We start from the raw sequence: 11,971 nt of genomic DNA, 5'->3' as shown, positions 1-11,971 counted from the left end.
CACTAACGGACACACTTCTATTACGTTGAAATATCTCCTATTGTTGCTTTTACTATTGTTACTGTCTTTATATTCGGTGCAAAGGGTAACTTCTAATCACGTCTCGCTTCGTCGCAGGTATATCCATTACGTATAGATACAGATGGACGTTTCTAGCTAGATCGGCGCCCATTCAATCGCATTTATTCCAGAAAGTCCAGCACGCACTACAAGTAAGTTTAACTAATACCCGACTTCGTCATTTATAAATATCTAAATAACTTGAAACTGACTTATCTGGCTCTTGTAACAGATTCGTCCACCTAGTTTCATCCTCCGACCGAGCTTTTTTGCGTGTGTCTACCTTAGACTAGCAGAATAATCTGCTAATTAGTCCATCTGTAAGGTCCCATAATATAATAATTATAACCCATAATTTATTATAGCCTATAATTATAACTATACCAATGTAGAGATACTTTTAAACCATTTTTTCCTCAGCGATGCATGAAAATGCCATTTGCCCTTACTTTGTTGCGCAATGAAGTGGGATTTTTTAGCAGCTGACATGACTGTCAAAGTAAGTTTGCCATGTTGCGCCATTTAGCTCTGAACATTTTTACTCCATGCTGCCTATCGATACCTCTCTTCCATGAGCTGTAACGTTTTGGCTTTTAAAACGCTAAAATATGGAAGGGAACATTTTCGTTGTGTGGTCCAGAACAATCCCAATGATGGACAATTTTTTCTAAATGTTGCTATTGCGCAATTATACCCGTCATATTACAATAGACACTTGAGGTCCTAACAAAAATGATGGATAGATATAAATTTCGCCTGAAACCCAGCTGGTGCGTTTTGCTAGCGCCGCTTTCACCTGGTTTACGTGTATCGTTATAAATGTACTCGATAATCCGTCAGCGTTTACCCGCGCACTTAAAATGCAACTTGCGCATCGTAAAGAGTTATATCAGCAACATGTTTGTAGTTTCTGGCAATACTTGACTGTAGAACTGGTCCGCAACGGTGCTAGATCCCACGTTATGGCTACTTCTCTCTATAGCCTTGAAGGTTTTCATCTGCCTTTGAACATTCGACAATCGCAAAAGCCTGGAAACAGGTGAAACACGCTATGTGTGTATTTTCAAATGTTTCTATTATCGGTTGAATGAAAACTCGAAGCATTTTCGTACTAAACATTGATCAAATAGTAATGCTGTTCTAAAAAAAATTGTCACTCTTTACTGTAGAACGCTGTAGCGGTGCCATAGACGTCCTACTTGTACGCGTGTCATGTGAGTGCCTGCGTCCGTTTAGCCCTAGTACTTACTTCCTTGTCTGTCTATAAGAATCTGCCATTTCAGTTTTGAGTGGAAACTGCCGATCATCCACTGAAAGATTTTTACAGCCACCGACGGTTGCAGTACTCCTGTCGGTGATGGAATATTTCGAAAAAACTTTTACGATTAATATAATTTACCGCCAACTCCAGTCTCGTGCTAAATAATCCCTCCCCATTCCTTTGAGCCTGTTTCTGTTCGTAATGCATCGATTTATATACCACACACGGGGATTCCAGTCATGCATGAAGCCCATAGTTCAAATCTTCCCCTTAAAAAAGCCCCTTGTAACAATAGATACGTCACTGACGAGGAATTTCTTAAACTGCAGACGATTAATTCACTGAGTTACAACCACTAAAAGATGATCGTCAAAGTAGGACATCAGTGGTTGTCACAGCTAAAAAATGCGGTTACGCAGGTGCCGTGGAACTCTTATGCCATTAGCGAACGTAAATTATTTTAGGCCGTAGTATAAGTGCGCTCTACCGTACCTCATTTGATACATCCATGGTCCGACTACTATACAAATTCAGGGGTCCAATAAGCAACTACACTCCGTCATTTGCCCAAACGAGCCAAACCGACTGCTGTCTGTAGTACGACAGAGAGTACTATGTTGGGTACTATTATGTAGAATTTCTGCTTAAAATAGGCAGTCGACTTGAGAAGAAATCAGTATTTGTTTGTCTTGACTTTTTTGCTTGTATGTACCAAGTGTAATAATATATAACTTATTAAATAATCTTATGTTCTATCTACCTTTGACACTCGGCTATTTACTACAAATGGGTTATATTTTAGGAGTTTGTCTTATTAGTTTCTTAAGATTAATATATGTATTGATGTGGATACCGTCCTAGAATACGGCGATTCAGCAATGCGATAAGTGAAGTAATATTGAAGGAACGTTTTTTTTTAATTAAGGATTCTCCTTGCTTTATGAAAGGATTGGTATTATCCAGGCAAGCGATTATACATTTTGGCAATAACCGAATTTAGTGGACGACGTGCTTTTTTGATGAGTTATAGTCAATCTTTAAGAATGTAGCTATCCTAGCAGAAACTTCACCGTGTTTAAAGGTGTTGCTTATGTAACGGTAAATCTTTCTACCTATCTACTAATCTATCTAAATAATGATTCGGTGGTTAGAGATGAACTAATAAATTATTATTCGTTTGCTAAAATTGGAAAAAAATCAGATAAAATAAATTTCATAGGGGGTGTTACATTATCGAAACGTAAATTGAAACTTTACGCATAACCATAACTTACATAACCAAAACGTAATATCTGTATATGTAAAACATGGTTTGCATTGTATTTTTACTTGCTCTCCTGCGATGTTTGCAGGCGTACCCGCAACTAAATTTAAGTGATCATCTGTATCGTTTGTCAGTAAAAAGTGTTTCGTTTTCAGCTCTCTTTACCGGATATGCGCGTTCAGTCTAAAGGGCTCCTATACAAGCATTTCGACGGTCATAGCTAACAGCAATACTGGCAGGAGTTTATCTTGGAGCTGGCCAGACTGCTTAAAACTGGCCTTAAGCAGCTTTTTTTTTGAAAAAAATAAACAAACGACTGAATAATATGGCGCGGATCGGGAAGAAAACAAACACCTTTGGATAGGACGAGAACTTCGACCCTTTATTTTAGGCCAACCCTAACCGCCCTGATATGGAAGAAACCCATATGCCTGTGCCTATCGAAGGTGGTTCAGTGAGTGTTTTAACTTTGTTGTCATTATCTTTTTTCAATGTTTTTGTTGCTATACCAACGACGTTCGTCAATAGCTTGTGCGTTATTTTCAATTCATGTACTTGCACTTCCCTAAGTTACCTTCACAGAGCGTTTCTATAATGCTGACAGCGTCGACAATTGAGTCAAGCAATGACATTCAACGTAGCGTCTTTTAGAGCATACATAGTATAACTAACGACGCCTTGCTTTCCGATAAATGACGTAGATAAACCAGCGTATTTTACCTTGTTCCGGTTATCTCTCAATGATCTTGGGACAATGACCTAAGACTGGGCAGGTAATTTACAACCAGTTACAATTTGCTGGTTAACTTTAGGTAAACAAAATTCTCCTGAAGATAATTGTGATAAGTGATATCCATGTGTCGTATTGAAACCACTCTGTATAGGTAGGTGCTCTTTCACCTAGACCATTTTACGATTCGGTGCACACTTTTAAAATTACCATCCCTACTTTAGCATTATTCTACATTTCCGCTATGGGATTCTGCTAGCCTGCGATCATGGAATTTGCTCAGGAGTTTTGGAAATTTTTTACGAGATATACGCACAATCAATAACAATTATTATTATCTAAAGTAAAAATAGAGATATGCTCGTCTTTATTAATAGTTTCACAGATATTGTATGCAGTATAATATTATGTTAAAGATAGAGTAATGCTCGTTCAAAAACTGTTTTTTTTTTTGAAAAAAGATTTTTGAATTGCGACAGTTTTGCCATCGTAGAGAATATAATTATTTATAGTGGAAATAATTGTTATTGCCGCAAGACATTGCCGAACGTCGTACTGCCGCTGGCGCCCATATCGATTTAGCTTTAACATGACTTTTTGCAGAGCTTACCACGTCGAGGATCTCATGTTTCTTATAACTAAAACTATAAATATATGCTTTTTATATGCTAACGGTTTAAACTAAAGTATTATATTTTATAGTTAAGCGAGCATCGAACTTGAACTGTAATCAAATTTCTAATGTGGATTATTTACGGTCCGTTAGAAAACGACAGGTTTTGCTGTAGGTCGTGCCATTATCTGGGCCTGTGGGCATTGCATGAAATTGACAAGATTACGCTGGTCTTAGCGAAGCACAGGTCCTACATGTTGATATTGCATGCAGTACGCAGCTGCTGGAATTACCAATAACAGAATTCGAAAGCCCTTTCACAGAATTCCGCACGTCAATTGCAGTCGGCCGGTTGCCTACAGGTAATCCCTACAAACGTAGTCTACGCAGGAAACACGAGCAAAATGTTTAATATCATCACATTACGCAATGCTTCGCCATTTCTAAAGTCGTCATTGTCGAGGCCTAACTGTCCAAGAACGGCCACAGCTTTCCCATTTCAATGATTTTTTTTTTAAACAACACAGATACAGGGCAAGGGAAAACTGTTTTGATAGTAAAAGAGTCCTTATATATAGATATATATCTGACATTTTACACGTGTACGATGTGTATTCTCAAGGCCTACCAAGAACTCTCACCCACTCGGAATTCATTCGGCAACGGTAGGAGCCAAGCCTGAACGTCGAACATAGCGTTTCTTGGACAGGGCGTGGAAGGAGTCACGCTGGAAAAATCGATAACACCACGCTGTGTATGGCCTGTATAATGTACTGTGTCCGAATAAATCCTGACATGAGCTCCACGAAAACTGCACCTGTGTCCTTTGCGGAAGCTTCTGCATGTCGTTCCAGGCATGTCGTGTGTTTCAAAAACAGCGTACTTTTAGCTTCCTGTGCTACGTATGATATTTTTATTTCTATTTTCAATGCGTAAAGAGATAGATTCTCACATGTTTCTACCTTTTATATGCGAGTTATCTAAAGCGTGAAAATGATGACTATGAACACATTCATATCGAAAATCTGTCAATGGTCTTGCTATTATATATATATATATATATATATATAGTGATGGATTTTTATTCATTAGTCGCTAGATATAATGTAAACTAAATCTTTCTTCGCGCAGCTGTAGGTAAACCGTATTTCGGCCTAATTATTCCATCAACTTGATAGTTTTCTCAAAGGAACAGGCTGAACACAGTGAACGAAAGCAAAAGTAATAACAAAAAGGACTACTCAAAAATAACATGATAGTTTCTGGCGGTTGAACGAGATGGCGCTACTTCTGTGCAGAGTTCTTATGGGAGGGGCGAGCTTCTCGGGAAAAGTTAGGAAGCTGCCGCCCCGGCAATAGGTTAACGAAGCCCATGTTAATGTCAAGAGGGCGAGTGTAGGAAACAAGCCTTCTTATGCAAATCCCACGAAGACAGCAACCCATAATTACCGATGTTTTTCAAAAGGTACGTAGCCTTAACGAGCCTAAGCACAGCGTTGTTATTTTAGAAAGGCTGTTGCCCAGATTTCGACTATGCTGGGTTTTGTGTTGGTGCAGAATGTATTTAGACCAGGTCCACGTAACATTCCATTTTGCTTCCGGAGCGGCAACGACTTTGGTGACGTATATAATGTACGAACATAGAGAGATCGATAGTGTGAAAGCGAATCTGTATATAGATCATAACAAAGCGGATCGATCCTTTCTTATTAAAATATTTAAACTTCGCCTCAGCTATGTAGTTTGCTCAATATGTTTTGTTAATGCTATACCTGCCGTTGCGTAACCAACAAAGAAAGGCTGTGGCAGTATCCCTTAGCCTGCTGATGACTATCCGTGATTAGTTGATGTCATGGTACGGCTCTTTTCACTCAAGTTCCTCACAGCATCTCAGCACTTCCATAACATACCGGTCATACTGTTAGGCTCTACCGGCAACGATCTAACCCAGTCCCAGAACGAAGTGACATAGAAGTTATGTAATCTGCAAACTAGCTAAATAGTTTCAAATCAATTTAGTGCGTAATGTAGTTTTTCAAAACTATCTATGCTGATGGCCTAGAGCGAGACGGCCGGTAAATACAGTCTTCTCGTAACAGTCGCCCAACTTTAACCCCCAAAATGGCTGTTTGTTCCTTCGAGTCACTTCGTTATCCTTCTATACGACATCGTTCTTCATTCAGTCATCATCGTTCAGTTACTTTAAATTGGCAGGTTCATTTAGTACAGCTGATTTTCAAATAACAATTATACTGGGCTTCCGTTTCAATAAGTTACCATTGTGCAGTTGTGAAAATCTACTCTTAGGTTTGTCACAGATTGCTATGAACGAGCTGTTAGACTGAATTATAGGGCTCCTATGTATGAATTGTAGGAAAGTTTGTTGAATGTATCAGTTTTTAACGTTATCAGTATCGGCAACAAACAATTTTAGTACGTACCAAAAGCGAACTTTTCCAAGTTAACTGTTACACATATACGTATATTCGGTTCGTAAGCTGCAAAGTTTATGTTATCAATCTACAGATTCCTAGCTTGCCTGACAATATCTAGGTAAAGATAATAGTTACTCATTTCCAGCGCGCAATGACTAACAAGTGTAGAAGGTAGCATAGCAGATTTTTTGATCTGTTGCATTTATCGATCATCCGCTGAGGCAATCTGCATCGTCAACGAGCTGGAAAAGCATTAAGTAGAACAGTTATTTTCTGTGTCTCTTTAAACACATTATTTATTACTGGCTAGTCGTCTGTTAAAGTGTGGCTTTAGCTAGAGATGCTAGTGCTTTAAGCTACATAAAATGACAAGGTTAAACGCTAGATAACAAAGATCACACAAACGCGGAAAATTTAAACTAAGGTCAGGAAACAAAGCTTTAGGTCAATTGCTTTCATGTAGTAGTTTTGTAATATTATTCAGTTGATGAGAGAAATTGTATTTTGTCACTTTTTATCCGCGCCGTTCCCATATCGAGATTCTTTACAATGACGAGCTGGTCTTTGAATGTTAAAATGTAGGTCATATAGGTTCCGCTAGGTCAAGTGTTAGCTGTTAGCTGTAAAAAGAGGATCAAAACTAATTGGAATAAAGTAGGCAAGGAGAAATCTAGCTTTAGCAGCAAGTCGATTGGGATTAAGATTAAAATACAAAAAAAAAAAAAAAAAAAAGTAAAAAGCTAGAGATTTTATTATGTCAATGATTTATTTCCATCATGCTAAATATTTCATTTGTGATACTCTGTTATCTCGCATCAGACAGAACCTCCCCGAGGAAAAGCACAGGATGCCACTGACTGCGGATTTAATTTGTAATTAGAGGCAACTGGAAGTTTTTATCCTTTAGGTTCCTTGTTCCGTACATGTACATTGTTAGGGACGGACTGCCATGTGGAAAGTTCGGTTGAGCTAGATACTTCGATAGGTCACCTCTAATGGTAGGTGAGCCGTAAATAATTTCCCTAATAGATTCGCCTTAGCAGGTGATGATGTTCCTGTCGAACATTTTGGTGAGTGCCATCTTGAAAGAAGTCTACGAGGCATTCGAAGGTTCATCACGTCAGCAAATGAACCAAACCTTTATCTAACCCTTCACTTAACTACTAGCTCTTGAAATTGAATAACGTTTCAATATTGTGGGCAATTTCACACGTTTTTTTTTGAAGCCTTTTACGAGTTTCTAAAACAAAAAAAAAAAAAAAAGTGTCTAAAAATCTTAAATTCCGTGTTGCTGTGAAGATTTCCTTGAATTTTTTGAAAATATTTTGTTATGGGATACCTTATTCGCAGCACCCGGGAAAATCACCTTCTCTTCTTCTTCAGAAGAAGCTTCTACAACTGATTGAAGTGGATTATGTTTGTAGCTGGCAGTCGATAGTTAGCCTTTTGCACTTTCCTTATACCCAGCCGAGGCTACAGACTCGTAGGTTGTGATCACGACTCGGGCCTTAATCAAATGCTCAACTCAGCGATGTTTGCATCACCTTTAGTCAACGTAAGAACCGCTTTCGGGTTTTCGGAATCTGGGATAACAAATTCGCCCAGAAATTCTGGTCTAGATTAGAAAACGAATAATGTTGGTCCTGAAACGAAGTACTATTATATGTTCAGGGTTGGCGGATGTTGACTTCCCGTATTGATGGAAAAAACCAACTGCAAAAATTTATCGCTAGTCGTTAAAACGTTCAATGTAAGTAACGAGACATTGTCAGCGATAAGCTAATATTTGACACAGCGGCCAATTGCGTGGGCAACGGTGGCAAAAATGATCTCTATCTAAAAATGTGTCCGAATATTCTATTTCATATCTCATTGCCATAATTCAACGCATTCGCTGCGACCTATCCTTTAAGTTGTCACTAAAACAAGATCTAATAGTAGAAATCTTTTTTGGATACTCTGTGTATAATTCTGGAACAAAAACCTTTATATATATACACAAAAATAGTAACCCCTAGCTATTTATAATCTTTGCCAGATTGTTTCTTTAACGATTTAGCAAGTAATTTCTGATTTTTCTGTTAGGGGTTTGTAGTTCGGCTTTACACGACAAACAAGTAGCTAGTTATTCATTGCTTACCGTTACCGCGAATCTACGGGGCCCAACGGTGTACCTATTGCAGTATCTAATTCGCGATATTTTAACAAGTAATGGTAACCGCTGGAATAGGGCTATTAATTTCTAATTAATAATAATTAATCTAAAAAAATACAAGTCGAAGTAGATCTTAGACGCTGAATCGTATCTCTGAGCAACCACCTGTATGTTCGCAAACATACAAACATACATACATATACAATACGTCTCATTACGGTTCGGGGCATTCTAGGGTGTGCTTACTATCTACTTGTATATGGTGGTCATCGCTGCTAAGCCCTGAGTCGCTCAACTCTATTATTCACTGATGTTGTGTATCGATATCTTTTTTGCTTGTAATCAATAATTATCAACGTTTTTTTGCCTTGGACCTGCTACATTGGTCCAGCAGAAAAACAAACCGTTCTTTTTTAACTTCACTAATAAACAATGACCGGTAGCCGAAACTGTTTGGTCGGGAATGATTTTGAGGTAATACAAGTTGTCGAAGGTACGTTTTATGGACATACGGCGACAGATATTTCTCTATTTAGAATTTTGATTTTAATTTCATTACCTTGATTGTCAGAGAATTATTATAACTTTCCTCCTTTTTATTGATTAAATAAACTTGTCTTTAAAATTTTTGTTAATATCTTTATTTTATTAACATATTTAGGGTCATGTCCTGTTGAGGAGCCCTACGTAATTTTAGGTCAATTTTTTACTATTTTATATTTTGGTTGTTTTTAATTCGCCCTTTTATTTTTATTTATTAGACTCTCAAATTAGATCAAAGGGAAAAATAAAATAATAAGAGAATAATCATAAAAGGAAGAATAGATTTTGAATAATAAGAAATATAATTCTTATAAATAAAATTTAAGAGCTATTACCAACTAAAAATGACCTTATTATACCACTATATATACTAATAACTGTAACTGTAATAACTAACTATGTTCTATTCCTTTATATTCAATATTGAAGCCTAAAACTAATTCAGATTCTCTTTCAGCTGAATCAAAGGGGGTGTACGCTTTCTTCAAGCGACAAACAAAGCTTATCACCTGTGGCGCTGACGGAATTTTTCCATCTGTGGGTCATTTTCCATGGTACCGTTCTGGTCAGATATTTTCTTAGCGAGCAGACAATGTTAATGCTACCATACCAATTCTAGGTACACATAAATACTTACGGACGTTAAAAATTATTAGCTATATATCTAGGCTTTTATAAATTCGCCTTTTGTGGGTCGTAGCAGTTTGCAAAAACACAGACACCTCTCGCTTATCGTAGAGATCCTCATTAGATCGTGTCCTTATTTGGGTCTACGCAGAAAAAAAAGATGCTGAATAGCAACAAAACAAGTACGGTTGCAATTAAGCACTAGAACGTTAGATTATCACTGAAGGTAACAAGAGCTTAACAGGAACAACTACCCTGGAATACTAAATTCAGAGCAAAACGGATATCTGTACGGCACGTACTACGAAGTGCTGTAGAGTGCGCTTCAATTGCAGATGGGACCGATCACTGAACTTCATAGGGATAAGCGAACATCCTGAGCACCATAGTGTAGAAATCCAAAGAATTGAGTACGGCGCCACACAGGCTCTCGAAGTTGGGCGTTCTTGAAATAGCTTTTATATATAATGATATCAAAATAAAAAAGCAAAATAGCCTTGACGGCCAGCCACAGATGATGTTCTAATTATGGGACCGTCTATTTTATGTAGCTGACTTTTCATACTGAAGCCTCATTGTCAATGCCATTGTTTAAATAAGAAGAGGCAGATAGTTTTCTATTCAGCATATGATTGCTATTGTCTGGTATTGATTACAGTGACGGTTGTATGTTCTGCGGTTTAAGGGACGCTTGTTTTTTCGGCGACCTTCGGCTGCCTGGAGTGTTTCACCATTTTCGGCTTCGGAGCCTTTTTGGACATTCTATGTTCGATATCTGAATCGCATCCTGCTTTCTAAAACTAAACAATATTTTAAGTTTGCTGGTTGACTTTATAATCCACATTTAATTGAGCTTATAACGATATAGTGATTTAACGAGATTCTAAAAATTTCCATAGTAATATACTGTATGAATGAAGAAATAAGACTACTGTTCCCTTTTCAACTCTTTGCCGATAACGGCCCAAGTGAGCGAGTCATCGGGACAAGCTGGACTCTCGCCTGATAATGCTCCATCCAACGAATTCAAATTTGGTCTATTAGGCGACCCTATGTGCTCATCTTTGAGCATGCTTCTGTTCCTCAACATGACAACGTTGTACTAACAAAGGCTTGTATAAGCCTTTCAGCATCCAGTCGAAGAATGTATGGTCCTCCTTCAGATGTCCATGGTTAAACAATAGTTTGTAGAACACGCAAATAAACCTTTCCTGAAAAGCTCCTTTCTTGAAGGGGTGCGGTGGCATAACGTCCCCTTCGCTGGAACATCGTTTTAGGGAAAAAAAATGCTTTTATTTTGAAAAATAATGATGAATCCAGCGATTACCTCTGTGGTTTATTGTTGCATTAAAAATAAAAAAATGTGCTGTCGAGGAAAAATCGAAGAGAACCTGCTATTTAATTCTTGCGAGAGTCCAGTAGCACGTAACACCAGTTAAATCTGTTAGGTGTATTGCTCTCATAAAGGATCTAGCTGACTTTTATGGCATATAATGTGTGTTTGAAGTCCTTGTGAGCAAACCTTCTCAAAAGTCTTCATTACCGCTCCGGTTGAAAAGGAAAAATTATTGGTATTCTCCGAAGGATCTATTCTATATCTCATTTGTATTTTATGCTGAACGCACGGCGTTAGCAAATTATGATGATGATATTTTGCATCAAATAAGAGAATATCTATCTTTATAATTTAATGTTGTATTCGTATCGTACAGATGATGTACTCGAAGCGTTGAAAACCCGGGAGCCTTAGCTATACCACACAACAAATCAGTCGGTCTCAGGCCCTCTGCCGGCGTCTGCGAAACTTGTGACTTAGTGGGGTGATTTATACCAGGTAAACATATGTTCTCAAGTTTGTTGTAATTGTCCCTGAAGTTGCCAGTGATTATTACGTTTACCTATTTCTGATTTAGTGACAATGGTAAATGATTTTAGAAAGCGAATCTGTGAGCTCTCGTTTCCTCACAAGATTTGCTTGGTGCAGTCTTCGCAATCGTCCGTCAAAGAGCTAAACATCGTTCGATTGAAAAATATAGTCAAGATACGTCTTGCAAGAACGTTTCAGCTTTTTTTTTCTAGCACTTGGTTAACATAGTGGATGCGTGGTGATGCAGCTTTATCTAGGGTATAATGCTAAGAACTACTGTGTTGGCGAAGAGTCTGCTGCTGCTTGAAAAACGATCTGAGATTATACGTGATTTAGAAAATAATAATTTACTCAGCATTATGTGCACAATTGATTATTCTGGAACCTATAATTTACACTAGTTTAACCACTCCTAG

The 11,971-nt window shown here is 37.9% G+C and overlaps 1 long non-coding RNA gene across 4 annotated transcripts; it reads left to right on the top strand.

Annotated features, from left to right (window-relative positions):
• LOC111270879 (uncharacterized) lies at positions 1-4,952 on the top strand. 4 transcript variants are annotated; one of them, XR_002686521.2, is made up of 4 exons: positions 1-212; positions 2,741-3,039; positions 4,082-4,290; positions 4,551-4,952. It is a non-coding gene; the product is annotated as an uncharacterized LOC111270879 (long non-coding RNA). The 4 variants fall into 4 exon arrangements; XR_002686519.2 differs by having other exon boundaries at positions 19-212; positions 4,092-4,290; XR_002686520.2 differs by lacking the exon at positions 1-212 and adding an exon at positions 947-1,113 and having other exon boundaries at positions 4,092-4,290.
• The last annotated feature ends 7,019 nt before the right edge of the window (positions 4,953-11,971 follow it).

This window comes from Varroa jacobsoni, unplaced genomic scaffold (genome assembly GCF_002532875.2).
Source record: "Varroa jacobsoni isolate VJ856 unplaced genomic scaffold, vjacob_1.0 contig00166, whole genome shotgun sequence".
NCBI lineage: Eukaryota > Metazoa > Arthropoda > Arachnida > Mesostigmata > Varroidae > Varroa > Varroa jacobsoni.
Note: the sequence above shows the minus strand (reverse complement) of the source record. Positions and strands in the feature narration are given on the sequence as shown.